Source organism: Lissotriton vulgaris, chromosome 10, assembly GCF_964263255.1.
Source record: "Lissotriton vulgaris chromosome 10, aLisVul1.2, whole genome shotgun sequence".
Taxonomy (NCBI): domain Eukaryota; kingdom Metazoa; phylum Chordata; class Amphibia; order Caudata; family Salamandridae; genus Lissotriton; species Lissotriton vulgaris.
In genome coordinates, this window is record NC_141698.1 from 175,723,648 (window position 1) to 175,739,023 (window position 15,376).

Consider the following 15,376-nt stretch of genomic DNA (forward strand, 5'->3'; position numbering starts at 1 on the left):
TGAACTTCTCTTGTTTGAGGAACAAATTTAAAATCCTGAGGTCTACGATCAGCCGCAAACTACCGCTCTTTTTGGGAATCAGGAAGTACTCTGAGATTAGCTTCCCTGATCCAGTTCCTCTGGAATCAACTCTATTGTACCTTCCTGTTGGAGGAGCCAAAGAAGCTTTCCGAACAAAAACCCTGTCGGGGGAGGGGAGAAGGGGATCACTCCTGGAAGGGCAACATATCCATTTTCTATGATGTCTAAGACCCAGAGGCCCGTAGTGACAGACCTTTAGTGAGGCAGAAAATAGGTCACCCATCCTCACACAGGGCAGGCATGCTCTACGATGGTGCAGCTAGAGTTGCTTTCCTGTGGCAATGACTGGGGGACGCTGGTTGATGGGCAGAACCACGCTGACAACCTCTGCTTCTTCCCCTGTAGTTCTTATGAAGGGGATCTGAGCCATGCAGTGACTGCTGCAAATTTCTCTCTCGAAACAACAGTGTAGAAAGCTGGTTCTGTATATACTATACCAAAGTAATAATAATAATATATAAAGGTAAGGTATAGTGTGCAGAGCCCTCGGAGTCCCCAGAGGTATAGCAGAGGTTAAATAAGGTAAGTACGATCAGCTCTCTTTGTGGTAGTGTGGGCGAGCAGTTAGGTTTATCCAGACCGTGTGTTAAGCATTTATTGTATTCACTCAATCAAGACTGAAGGCACACACTCCGAGACGGAATCCAGAACACTTGGCAAAGTATATAAAAAAAAAATTGTATACTTATGTTTTTTCTTTTTTAGAACCAAGCAGGACTCTGCACAGGTAAGTAAAATATACTCTCAAATGCAGGACTTCACAAGGAAATGCAGTTGTGGTTGAATTCGCAATAGTTACAGGTTGGTTTTGGTTAAAAAAGCACAATAATTACTTTTACTTTTAGATTACTTCGAGTACTGGGGGTGGTATGCCTAGATACCCAAGGATCTCACAATACAAGGTAAGTAAGACTTTTCTTGGCTTGAGTTAAAGTTACTGTTTTCCTATACAAAACAACAGTTCAACACTGAGAACATTTTAGGCCCAAAGTCTCACATGGGTTTCTATGGGGAAAAATGGTTATCTGTTTCACAAGTAAGTAAATGTTTTACAAGTGGGAGATTTGGGGGTTAGGACAAGGTTCCCAAAGGTCTAGGTTGGCACTCGACCGCACCACCAACAGCACTGGGGCGGCCGGATGCAGAGTGCTGGGGGCCAATGTTAACCAATGGGGCTAAGGGGGCCTTTGATTAGGGTCTGCTTACGAGCAGGCCACTCGGGTATGGGAGCAAAGCTCCTGTAGTTAAGGTCAGCACAGGAGCTGCACCACCAACGGCACTAGGACGACCAGATACAGGGTGCCAAGGAGACGTTGGGCCCTGTGCTTTTCAATGGAGTCCTTGGTTCAGCAAAGGTGCTGCAGGCTCAGGCAGGGAAGCTTCCTGAAGGTGACCACTGGCTGGAGAGGGGAGTTGAATTCTTGGGGGAGCCCTGGACACTGTCGGTTGAGCTACCCAAGGCCAAGGGGTGTCAGGTGCAGGGGTGTTTTCTGGCATTGGGTTCTCTTACCAGCTCCTGTCACAGTCCAGGGGACGCATTAGGTTGAGGCTGCAGACGCCTACTTGAGGCAGGTTGATGACCACCAGATCCCAGGTCAGGATCTCTGTGGAGACCTCCTTGTGGAGCTGGGCCACTCGAACTCTGGGGTGGGCGTTGGGTGCAGAGTCACTACCAACTGCATTCTGGTTTTGGAGTCTTTGTTGAGCAAATCTGGTGCTCACGGGAGACAGTGTAAGGTGAGTTCAGGACAGGTCCTCCGGGCTCTGGGGGGCTGCTGGATATGACAGGCTCTTCGCTGTAGGATGGTTGGGCAGACAGGCCGGTATGGCAGGGGCCAAAGCAGTATGTGTCCTCGTTTTCCTGGGTCAGCACTGATCTTCAGTCCTTCTTCCTCAAATCTGAGGTGGCAAGATTCAGGGTGGCACCTAAATAATACATTTACGGACATTAAAAGTGGTGTGCAAGTCGGGATCAATTGTTATCTTTCCTGGGGTGGGTACACCCCCTATTATGCCACCCTCCAGTGGGAGGGGACATGAGCCTCTTCCTGATTGGTTGGGTCCCCTCATCTTCAAGATGGAGGAGACTGAGATGTGTGCTTCACCTCACTTCCCCCCACCTGATGGGTTGGGATGGCAAAGGTGGGAACACCTCTCCACCTAGCTTGGTTTTCCCAACAATTCTCCCTCCCAAAATGGGGGGGGGGGCAGAACTGGTGGGGCCAATTGCTGGGGCAGCAAAAGGCAGGGACAGCTCACAAAGGCAGCAGGCCTTTGAAGCTTCCCCCTAGTGGACCCAGCCCATCCTGTGGGAGGAGACAATACACCTCGTCCCAAGATGGGCTTTCTTTCTGGACCCAGAGACTGGAAGCTCTCTACCCAAGGGTCGAGAAACCGGTCTGGTCGTGGCAAATGGCAGGCAGTCATTCAGGAACCACAACAGGGCTGGTCGTTTTTCAGGGGGCATCTCTACGATGCCCTTGGAGTGCATTTCACATTAAATCTAACATTGGCATCAGTGAGTAAAGCCATCCTTGTATTGTATTGGCATATAGCGCTTGCTACCTTTGATGGGGTGTTGAAGCACCTTTTCAGAGAGTAGCACGCTATTTCGGAGCCCATAAACAATTAGTGGTGAATTAGTGTAGTGAAAATATGAAATTTATTTGAGTGGTGGATATGTTTGTCAATTATTTGGATTGAGATGGATAGTGGAGGGAAAGAGAAGGTTTGCCTTTATATAGTGGTGTTTGCTACACCTGATGGGGTGTTGAAGTGCTTTTTTGGCAAGTACCACACTACTCTGGAACCCATACAGTGTTAGTGGTGAATTAGTATAGTGATATATGAAAGTAATTTGAGTGGTGGAGATGTTAGTCAGTTATTTGGATTCAGAAGGATGGCGAAGGGGTCCATGAAAGGTATATCGATGCATAAACCTAGATATATGTAGATTAAAGACACATTAAATAAACTCTGGCTTTCAAGTGCTGTACATTAATTATGGAGCGGTGGATAATTATGGAGCTGCAAAGTTCGTAATGACCACCTCAAAGACCATATATGGCTTTACTATAATTACAGTGTCTAAGAATGGACTTAGATACTGTAGGGGTACAGGGCACATGCCACTGTACCTTCACCGGAGGGCTAGTGCACCCTGCTAGAGGGGTGGCTTACCTAGGCCTCAGGCAGTGGGGTTTAGGCAGGGCACACAAGGCTATGTGCCATGTAGACTCTTCAGTTTTCTCTGCACCAAAACAGGCAGCCTGCAATAGCAGGGTAGGGGTGTCAAGGTACAGGGTCTCTGAGGGTGGCTCAATAGGTGCTGCAGAACTTCGATGCCTTCCCTGGTCCTAGTGCCCTTGGTACATTTTACAAGGGGCTTACCTGTGGCCAGAGACGTGCCAATTGGCAGTACAAAGGTACAGTTTTGGGAAAAGACACAGGCCCTGGGAGCCTGATTGGCAGGGACCCAGGGCACATCAAGTCAGGTTGCATCAGATGACAGGTAAAAAGAGTGGGTGTGAGAATGAGTGAGAGTGTGTGTTAACCATGCAAAAAGGGGCACTTTCCTACAGACCGGTTCCTTGAAAAGCATCAAAACGTGCAATATTGTCTATAGTCCTTAGGTCGGGACTGGAGACCTAAGGATCTTGCAGTTGCCTAGCTGCCTTTAAATCTCTGCAGCACAGAATCACCTTTGTCCCCAAACAAACGAGATCCATTGAATGGCAAATCCAAAAGAGTGGCCTGAACCTCTGGTAAGAAGCCTAATTCCCTCAACCAGGCAGGTCTGCTTGTCGTTACAGAAAAACCCATGGCTCTTGTCACTGAGTCTGCAGTGTCTAGCCCTGGTTGAATAACTTGGCGGACCGCCGCCTGAGCGTCAGTCAACAGCTTGGAGAAATGACCTTGGATATCTGACTGCAACTTTGGGACAACTTCCCTTCCCAAGTCCATCAAGGCATGTAAAAACAACCCAACTAGCATGTAGCATTTGTAGTCTTCAAGGTCATACTCCCAGAAGAAAAGATTTTCTTTGCCAACTGCCTCATCCTCTTGCACTCCCTATTTGCAGGAGTAGGAGAGAATGATCAGATGACAACTCTGAGAAGCAAGAATCCTGAACCACCAAGCTCTCATGCGTGGGGTGTGATGATCATGCAGGATCCCCAGGAGCCGGCTTATATCTTCTGGCCACTGTTCTAGACACTTCTGCAAAGGATATCAGCTGGTGCCAGATTTCAAAATAACCATCAATATAACAGGGGAAACCCAATAAACCATGTGGCATCTGGGTATAAAACATCAAATAAGGAAAAATGATGCCTATGGTGTAGTTGTCAATATTTGTTGCAGGAAAGATACTATTAATGATCTGTCCTTGATGAAATTAATCTCATGAGAATTTAATCAATCTTGAGTTATATTTTACACCGCTGCCATTTGACTGATTCCTCCGAGAGCTGCCCAGCTTTCCGCACACTCTTCCCCCTTGACGTTGGACCTTCCACAATTGACCACATCCCAGATACTGAACACTTCCCCAAGTCACACGGCTCCGTAGCCCCAGACGTGTAGAAATCACCTTCTGGATTGTTCCTTCCCCCTCCCCACCTAGTGCCACCAGAGCACTTAAATTGAATCTTGTAACCATCGCCCTGATGATGACCTAGAGTTTGAGAGGTCAAAACACCGTTGACTCTACAATGCCAATTGCGGCAACCAAGGGGTGATTAACAAATAATGAAATTATGTTTGTAAATACTTTTTTTGACCCTCACTGATTACCATTATAATTTTACGCCACCTCACTTTGCTTTTTAATCATGTGCCACTACCCTGTTTATTCACTACAACACTTTCAGTGCACATCTGGTGGTTATGGTTACTGCAATTTAGTTGTATTTTGTGCCTCTATATGCAAATCACAACCCTTCCACTCTCATCTGGTCTCCCTTGTTCCTTTCCTGTGCTATGTGATTGATACACCCTTTGAACAGTCCCCAAACTTGATATACCTGTTGAGACGCTGTTTTATTGTTGTAATACTTACCCAGTCTCAACTGGGTCAACGGGTTTACTCCGGTTTTTGTTTTTCGTAAGATTTCAAGTATAGACTCCGTCAAAGCCTCACTGAAAGGTAATAACGGCTCTGAAGAACAGTGGAATGAAGCACCTCTGTGAGAATATTGGACTTCAATTCATCAGAAGGCAGAGGCAAGTCCAATATGTCTGCAGCCTTTCTTATCACTGCATAAAAAGTTACATCTGGAGGTACCAAGCCTTTAGGAGATAGCAACTCCTACTCAGGACAGGTATCCAGACTGCTAACCATCTCTAATCCCTCAATGTCTGGATCCAACTCTATATTATCTCCTTTTGTCACACATCCATGCTCCTCTTGATACTTTTCTTCCTCCAGTAATCTTTGAGCTTCTCTACGGAATCTAATCTTTAGCATCTGTGATGCTAGTGGCATGGGTATTGGAGTAGAAGGTCGATCCGATGGTGGCAGTTGGTGAGGTCTGCTCCGGGTGAACCAGTGCAGATTCAGACTGCGCCGGAGATGTCTTGTGAGACACTTAGAAATCATGCCTTCCTGACATGGTATCGCATAGACTGTCTAGACGCTGGCGGAGGCTAGGCCATCAGAGTCATGGGAATGAATGGCATAAAGAGTGCTTGCTGGTATAGGTCCGGAAACCCTCCAAGAGAATAAGACTGCAGATCCATGGGACCCAAAGGCGCACCAGATGAGGCACAGCCCTTGTAAAAATGGTGACCAATGTATTCAAAAGGTTGGAAGGATCCAAACCTGGAGTCAGGAATGTCCAATATCCTGGATCGAGGGCACTGCCGCCATATGAGGACCACCGAATCAAGCTGCTGTACTGGCTGCCCTATCTGTGTCTTCGGCCTCGGAGGAGTCATCATTTGCTTCTGTTCCGGGATGAACCTGTAGAAATCCTTGGTGATGGAATTGGTAACAACTTTTCTCTATGTGCCAGAGGTTCTGGATCTGGGGATAACGACCTCAGCAAACCATCATTCAAAGAACGACGTTAATACCAATGGTGCTGCTTCTTCTTATGCTTCTTTTTAAAAGACCTCAAAGTGTGGGGTGAACGCAACTCCTTACGAGGTCGAGACTTCCAACGACCTCTCTTCTGCTGCTTAGACTTAGTCATGAATAGCTTTGCTTCTCTTTCTTTCAAGGCCTTCAGGTTCATTAGGCGACACGACAAGCAAGCTTCAAAGCCATGGTCCGGCAAAAAACACCATAGACAGTCTGCACGGGGTCAGTGATGGACATCTGACGAACGCATTACCTACATGGTTTAAAACCAGACTTCCTCAGTGGAGACCTCTACAACAGCAACAAATTTGCAACAACAGAATAGAAGAAATAGTTTGGGAAAAGCCACTACGCGTCAACTGAGCTAAAAAAAAAAAAAAAAGGGAACCATCGTTAGCATCTGGCCAAGGTCTTCTTACCCTCCTCACCTCCAAATCCAAGCAATAGTGCTTCGCAAAAGCGTGGCGAGAGGTCCAAGTTGCCTCCTTGCAGAGATCCACCACAGGGACAACACCAGCTAAAGCAGAAGAAGACTTAGCTCTGGTAGAGTGAGCGCAGATACCTTCAGGAGGCTCCTTCTTGGAGAAGGTGTAGCAGATCTTGATACAGAGGATGATCCACTGGACAGCGTTCTTTTGTGGACAGCCTTGCCCTTCATTTTGCCCAAATAACCAATGAAGAGTTGATCGTCCAAACTGAAGTCCTTGGTTCTGTCCAAGTATAAGCTGACATCCCTCTTGGGGTCCAGGCAATGAAATCTCTCCTGCCGAGAAGGGCGAGGGGGAGGCTAGTAAGTGGGTAAAGTGATGAACTGTCCTAAGTGGAAAGGAGTGACCATCTTAGGCAAAAAAGCAGCTCTGGCCCCAAGAACAATTTTATTCGCAGGGAATGATGTAAAAGGAGGCTTGGATCTAAAAACCTGCAACTCACTCACCCTCCTAGCGGAAGTGATTGCAACCAAAAATATAGTTTAAAACGATAGGAACCTTAAGGGACAACTATGTAATGGTTCTAAGGGTGAAACCATCAAGAAAGTGAGAACTAAATTCAAATTCCACTGAGGCATGATATAAATGAATGGGAGGATACCTATTTGTTCGACACTTAATGAATCTTATAACTATGAGATATTTAAACAACGAGGGTTGATCTGGTAAAAAGAGAAAGGTAGACAAGTAGCCCTTACAGTAGCTACTGCCCAACCCTGTTGTGCACGGGAAAGAGAGCAACACAGATCATCAAACAATGGGCCTGCAAAGGATAAATTGATCTCTCTCCACACAACTTAACAAACTTGGCCAACCTACCAGAATAGGTGGAATGTCTTCTGGCCAATAAAACAATATCCACCACATCCGGTGGGAGAGAGAAAGAGCTCAGGCTGCCCGTTCAATCTCAAGGCATGAAGGTGCAGGCTCTGGAGGTGGGAGTGTAACACCTTCCCCTGCGAGAGAAGGTCTGCCCTCATAGGGAGACAGAGCGTATGGTGCAATTAGAGGTAAAGAAGGTCTGTGTACCACACCCTTCGCGGCCAATCCAGGGCCATCAATATGACTTGGGCCTGGTCTTGGCGAATCTTCCTCAGAACTCGAGGAATCAAGGGTATGGGAGGAAATGCATAATGCAGCTGTGAGCCCCAATCTAACGGAAATGCATCCCCCAACGATCCCCGCATTGGATACTTGAGACTGCAGAATGCCGGGCAGTGCGCATTCTCATGAGTGGCAAACCGGTTCAACTGAGGAAAAACCCACATCCCAAAAATGTGAAGGACACTTCCGATGGAGACCCAACTCGTGATCGGCCAACTGCTGCTGATTGAGACTGTGTGCACGTACATTCAGTTCTCCTGCCACATGATTGGCGATCACGCAAATCTGATGGTCCGGAGCCCAGGACCAGAGTCGCATGTGGCATTCATTGACTTGAGGGCCATACTCCCCGACTAGAACACCTGCTTTGCAGATTGCTTCACGTGCTTGGACTCCCTATCTGCAGCCGTAAATGGGAAGGAAGCTATACAATAGGGGATGATGGACGGAGCGTGTGAGCAAACCAAACACTCACCCCCAGTCAACTGATCTGGGTTTAATCCATCACCATTCTGTAGCTCACTCAGCCACCCCAGTTCAGACATGGCCATATGCAAATCAGTCTGACCCTGTGCCTCATGGGAACAGTACAGCCCAAACTGCCAAGCCATGTCTTCCCTGGACCAGAAACAAGAATCCTGGGACCGGTTTCGGATTCATAATCCTCATCAGCCAGGCTATCTTGAATCCAGTGGCCAAGTGAGCAAGGGACTCACGTCTGAGCATACCCTGCCAACTTAGGGCGAACAAAGCGATACCAAAGGGGATGATGGACGGAGCGTTTGAGAAAATCAAACACTCACCCCCAGTCAACTGATCTGGGTTTAATCCATCACCATTCTTTAGCTCACTCAGCCACCCCAGTTCAGACATGGCCATATGCAAATCAGTCTGTCCCTGTGCCTCATGGGAACAGTCCAGCCCGAACTGCCAAGCCATGTCTTCCCTGGACCGGAAACAAGCATCCTGGGACCGGTTTCGGAAAATGGGAAGGAACCTACAGACTGCCTTGAGGAGCATGAAGCCTTGACTACTAAGCTTTCTGGAAAAGGATAGGGAACAGAAAAGCAGATTCCTCTTTGCTCCAGCAGTTTCCAGGTCCGTGGCAAACAGACTTCTGCCAGACACTGAAAATGAGCTCTGTCAAAACTTCTTTAAAGGGAAGTAAAGGATCAGAAATAGAGGAAGGAGAATGGAGCACCTCGGTCAGGATATTAGACTTTAACTGAATTGTAAGAAGAGGCAATTCAAAGAAGCAATTCCAAGAGACACACAGCCTTCCTGATCACTGCGTAATAAGTAGCCACCTCCTGCGTTGGCAGACACTCTGGAGATGAAAGCTCCCATTCCGGAGAGGTATCCAGGCCGCTAGTCTCCTGTAAACCCTCAAAATCCTAGGTCAGGATCCACATTCTCTCCTTCCTCAGATTATCCATGCTTCTCCTAGTACTCTTCTTACTCCAATAGTCTTTGTGCTTCTCTCCAAGATCTCAATCTTGGAGTAGGCGTTGGCAGCATCAGACGCGGCGCCGGTGACTTCGGGATCAGCACCAGTTTGGAACCAGGTGGCACCAGGGATGAACCATCCAGCGGTACTCGTCCCTTCAAAGATTGCAACAACGTCAAAAATCTTGGCCTTGGAACCAAGGTCAACTCCCTGGAACCATAGGCAGAGCTAATCTAGCTGAAAAGCAGAGACTGGTAACAGCTCAGACAAGGTCTGGAGGCGTTGGTTTCATGTCTCAGGTGGATTTATAAACTATGAGAGCACAGTACAATGCTGCGTCACATAATGAACAGCTATGGAACACGCTTGAAGTAGATCTCTGCCCCAGGGAGACCATCAGTGACATTTTGGATTCTCAAACAGCACAAGAAAGGGAATCAAAGCATAAGTGCCTGCACAAGTCCCAAAATGATTTCTTTAGTAGCGTGAAAAAAAAGCAAAACACGGGCTGGAGGCACAATTCCCTATACCCCCCAAAATTGGGAAGCAGGTCAAAACCAGCTTACACAAAACCAAACATGCAAAATGGCCCAGCACACTTTTGTACATGAAATATAACAATGATGTGATAATCAAAGAGCAGAGTTATTTCAAAGAGGAGTCGATGTTGTATTCAGATGAAACCTTTATTCATTCCTTGTTAAATAGCTTTTGAAACATTTTGGATTCTCAAACCCTGGTACTATAAAGCTAATATTTTTGAATAATCATATCACTGTCTGAGACTAGGTGAGATAGCGCACCAAGAAACCTGAAGACAACGAAAAAGATGGTCATGGGGGAGGTATCCAATGCCGTGGAGAGTTTGCGCCTCCCACTGATCCTCAAAATCAGTTCCCCTAGAGTATGTTTTATAGTTCTCATCAAGCTTTCGAGATCAAGCTCTAGAATCCAGCATTGTGTGATAATGTCCCGCCCAATATCCAAGAAGCCATACCCTTAAAAAACTTTAGCATGAAAATCATAACCATGAATTGGGTGAGTGAGATGGAGTGGCAGTGAACGGACCATCAGGGATGTGGTTGGTAAACAACTTTGTGAGCAGCAGGAGAATATGTTACAGATTCGAAAAGATAATGCACACTATTAATGCAATCAGTATGTAGAGTATTACAAATGAAACTAAATAAAATATTTCTACAAAATGAAATGTAAGGATACCAGGCTGCCCGTGTAAAATAGTGGAAGTCAATGACATGCTATAGACAAATATTCGTAGCATGCATGGAAGCAGCATTTTCACAGTCCACTTTATGAATTATATTTCATATTCTTTTCAAATGCATAATATTATGTTTTATTTTATATAAAATATTTTATCCTGGGACCATAGTGCTAAAAGCAAGAAATACAAGGATGGTTCATGAAAACAACCCAGAAATGTGAAGGGGTTATATCGCAAACAATGAAGGCCATTTCCCTAGCACCAAACATTGACCAGTAATTAGAAATTACCTGCAAGTTAAATGGACTGCTGGGCTGAGATGACTACCTTGGGGACACTTAACAGTTTTGGACGAAAGGGAAGTTTGACTTATGATATAGGTTAACGCTCAGGTAGTGCCAAAAGTAAATTGGTTCACGCACATCCTCCCTAGAATCTCACCTTTTTTTGTAGGGGTGTGGAATGGCCAACGCAGGACATATTGTTTGTGCTCATGAACAAATCCAAATGTTTATTTTGTCTACAGGACAAGGAGTGTCAGTTGCTAAGGCAAGTTATACATCCAAATGTATAAGATGTTTAAGATGGTATGTATACAAGTTTCAATCGTGCAACACCTTTAATGTTAGGGTGAGAGCTGTAAGAAATACACCAAGTTGTAAGCTCAGCTTGCATCAATGACAGTGGTTCAAATATGTGTTTGCAAATTTTAATATTTATAATACTACCAGTATGACCCTTTATTAAATGTCAATGCATGCAGAAGAACGTAAGCAAAACCGCATGAAGATTGAAGAGGATTAATCGAATGTGCAAATTATTTGCTTTCATAATAAAATGTACCATAAACATTTTACTTTAAAAAAAAAATGGTTAGAGAAAAAGTGTTACTAAACTACTACAGTGTGTTTTTTTTTTTTAGAACATTGTTAAATATCACTTCTCTAAAGCAATATTTAATTAAATGGGTTTAGTGAAAAGGAATATTAAAAATAAAATAACGGCGAATCAGTGTAAAAGTAATATGGGCACCAATCTTTAATAACTTCATTCTTAAATCTGCACCAAAGCAAGGTTTAGGACCTCGCGTTGGAGCAGAGATAGGACTGTCAGAAATGTACTATAGTTAGCAGAAGCAGGCCTGGAAACCTGTGACAGTTGCTGATTTACAGGCATCGTACTGGCAACTTTTGTGAATTCTATTTTCACGTAACTACATACGCTGAATACCCATAAGCAGGCAGGTCTGAGTGTGCACAAGCTCGCAGGGCATCCCAACATTGGAACAACCACTTGCCACCTACTTCCAGATACTGCGAGTCGATTTGTTCACGCAAAAACTTTCATGCCAGTAAATCTTTTTTTGTAAGAGTGAAAAAACAACTGCGTGTAAACCAACCTTACATGTGCACCTAGTCCATAACATTTGATAAGACTTTCCATTGTTTATATAGCTTTAAAATATAAATGCCCAGTCACTGATGCAGCATTTAGTATGTGGTCACAATTATACAAAAAAAAAAAAAAAAAAAGATCTGTGGCACAGCGAGGAGTATTCGGTCTAAGAATTTCGCAATTTGATGACGTGCAGAATGTCAGACAGGGGGCAAGCTCCTTTTCTTTAATGTAACATTTTGTGATATTATGTGAATGCTTAAAGAGTAAATTTGCCAGAAAAATTCACAGGACACTTCCTCAGAAACGAACATAAGAAACAGAACCGTGATATATTCTGTCCTCTGCTTTACTTAGAACTCAGGAAGTTAAGAAATAGTGATTTCTAATACAATTATCAAAGCAACCTATTAAGCAAGCCAAATATACCACAGGTCCCTAGTGTTTTTTTCATTCCCCTGGTATGTTTAGAAGTACCATAATTGAATTTCGGCATACTTAGTAATTAGAAGGTTTGCATAGAGGGCATATTTCAATATTAAACAAGCATTTACAGTGCAATAGGTCTCGCATTATTAAAGTTTGAGCTATTGGCATTGTAAATGGCAATGCCTTTTATTCATTTGTTTTTAAAACCTGCAATCAGTGCATAAACACTCACTTTGAACGTATAGTCCTTGCTTACGATGAGCAAGGCTGGCAGTAAAAGAGACTGCCAGCCTTGCTTCTCATAACCATGGACTATATGTACGAAGTGCTTGTTTACGCACCGATGCAAATGAATAAAAGGCATTGTCATTTACAATGCCAATAGCTCAAACTTTAATAATGCGAGACCTATTGCATGGTAAATGCTTGTTTTATTCTTGTTTTACTCCCACCTCACCACCCTAGATGAGTGCTGGTGCATTTGTAGTAAGGTGTTGGGAATTCCATAGGTGGTGACTTGCTTTGAGAACTCTGTGCGCTTTGCAAAGACCCTGGGAACATCACCCTGAGTGAAGAAGGCCTGGGGCTTCTGTGTTCAGTTCTAGGTGCACGTGGTCCGAGAGACACTGCATCTGTTTCAGAGAGATTTGTTGTATCTTCGTGCATGTGGAGCGAGATGACGTGTGTTTACTGCAGGGACCTTTTAGTGTTTGCATCGATTTTCTGGGGGCGTGGTCAGCTGTAGCACAGCTCAGTGCAGGGCATTTACTGTCACAACAGCACATTGATATCAGGGTTTATTCCTACCGCTCCCTGCAGCATCTGTACACCTTATCACCGATCTCTGGCACAACCCTGCACACAGCACGGCTCCAAACCTCGAGCACATCTTTATTGTATCACTAATCTACAGATCAACCATCTAGAAGTTAATGTAAATGCCCACGTGTGCCTAACATGGCATCAAAGATGTCCTCAAAATTAACAGCTACCTAAACCAAGGGATGAACTAACATGCATCACCTCAGATCAGAGTCCTTCGAGAGAGTCTCTCTCTCTCTCATATCTATCTATCTCGCTCTCTCCTCTTTCAGACCACAAGTCTATGGTGGCATCTCTTTGAGAATGCACTCTCTTTAACCCCCCCCCCCCTCCCAGGCTTTGGTGGCATCTCTTTGGGACTCCACTCTCTCCCAGGCCAATTCACCATGTAATGGATGCAACAGCTCTAAAGGGTTCACCTGGAACTTGGAGTGCCTTGTCGTGGGACTACTGCAGTCTGTGCTGGGTGGCGCCAATTACTAAGGTGCCAAGGGGCTGACTGCTGCAATGTCTGCTGGGTGGCACCAATTACAGTCTCCTTAAATGCAGCAGGTTCTGCTGCCAAGGGTACTGGGTGCAAGAAGTGACCAAAGTCCACATCTTCGCCGCAGTAGGCTCTAGTCGTGATGTCACTAGTGATGTCATCAATGATGTAATGCGTAATGTCATCTGTGACAGCATGTGCAAAGTTCTGAGGACCGCATTCGATTATTTTTTATCTAAAAGGTGGCCCAATCGTGGCTGCGGGTGCGTGAACGACTGGCTTGCACACTTCTAGCGCCTCGGCAGTCGTTTAGTGGCCGACAGATGCTTGAAGTAAAGCTCTAGTGTGTGCTCCACGGGGGCCCTGGTGGCAGGCTTGCCGGCACCGGTCGATGAATAATGCATCTACCCCCCCCCCCCCCCCAACTGCTGTATTTCCCGGCAGTATGACGTCCACGCTGCAAGTGCCAGGCGTGCTGTGCCAGCGCTAGCACTGGGCGCGCTTTGGCAGCAGAGGCGCTGTGCGCGATCATCATCTTAAAGGAGGGGCTCTGGACGTCGTGCCCACCTGCACCCACTCCATGGCAAGCTGTGTCGACGGACAGTGAGAGAGTGAAAAACTCTTTATTTAGACCTTAGTCTTTAAACAAAATCGAATAAAATTCGGAACACTATACAAAACCAATTATTAGCAAGACAATGCACAACTTTTAAAATCTAACAGTTTCTTCTATACACTCTACCTAGCTACTTCTATACAAAAATCAATTTCATCAATATTCAAATTTTTTAAATCTTTAAAACATATAAAAACCTTCTATACATTCTAAAAAAAAAACGAGACCATATAAGACTTTTTAAAATAATAGCAAGTTCTTTACATTCTACATTATTCCTTTGCTGTAAAAATATTAAGACCCTTTGAGCTTGCTTCACCTCTTTTATCCTTCGCTTTTACTATATATAATGTAAAGGGGGGTTCCTCACTGTGCTTCCTTGAGATTTTCCCTCGCCAGTTGATTAACCCCTTTCAGATAGCAACTAAGTGCAATTGCTATTTCTAGGTGTTCCATTCTTAACAGTATATTAATTGCTTGGGCTCTCAATCTTATGTCATTTTATAAATAAAGGTTGCAAAAACCGTTTCCTCACTTCTACACACATGAGGCAATCGAGTAATATGTGCATTATTTCACACTTAGTCCCCAAACCACACTTGCATGTACCATCAGGGTGCATCATTTCTGCCATAACTCTCCCCTTCAATCGCCAGGGGATGATGCCGATTCTCATTTTTAAGATTACCCACCTGAATCCATAATTCGGCAGGGCTTCTAAGTAAGGATACCCTGCATCGGCTTCCCATGCTTCTATCATGTTTTGTACCGATTTTTTATTTCTTAAGTATCCTGTGTTCCTTCCTTGTGCTCTAACTGCACTTTTTGTAAAGTCTACATCTAAGGGATTTTGAGTTACACCCACGTTTAGGCAACAAATGATCTCCTTTATTTTCTTTTTTGCCTCAGTTGCCCATCTTAGGCTACTATGTCAGATTTCCTTGCTGCACCAATGTGAGACCTTTTGGGCTTCCCCTTGGGATTGGAGTTTCCAGAATCTTGGCACCGCCGTTTTGGCCTGGGTATTCCACCCTATCATTCCGGTTTAAAGTCTGATAGCCAGTAACATTGCTGACTTTGGCAAGGACAGAAACATTTTTAAAGCCTTACCTTCCTCCCGATCCCAACCCCCTTTGCCACGAAAGAGGAGCACCTCTGCACCATACAATACTTGGGGGGGAAACATGGCTGTAAAATCTTTTA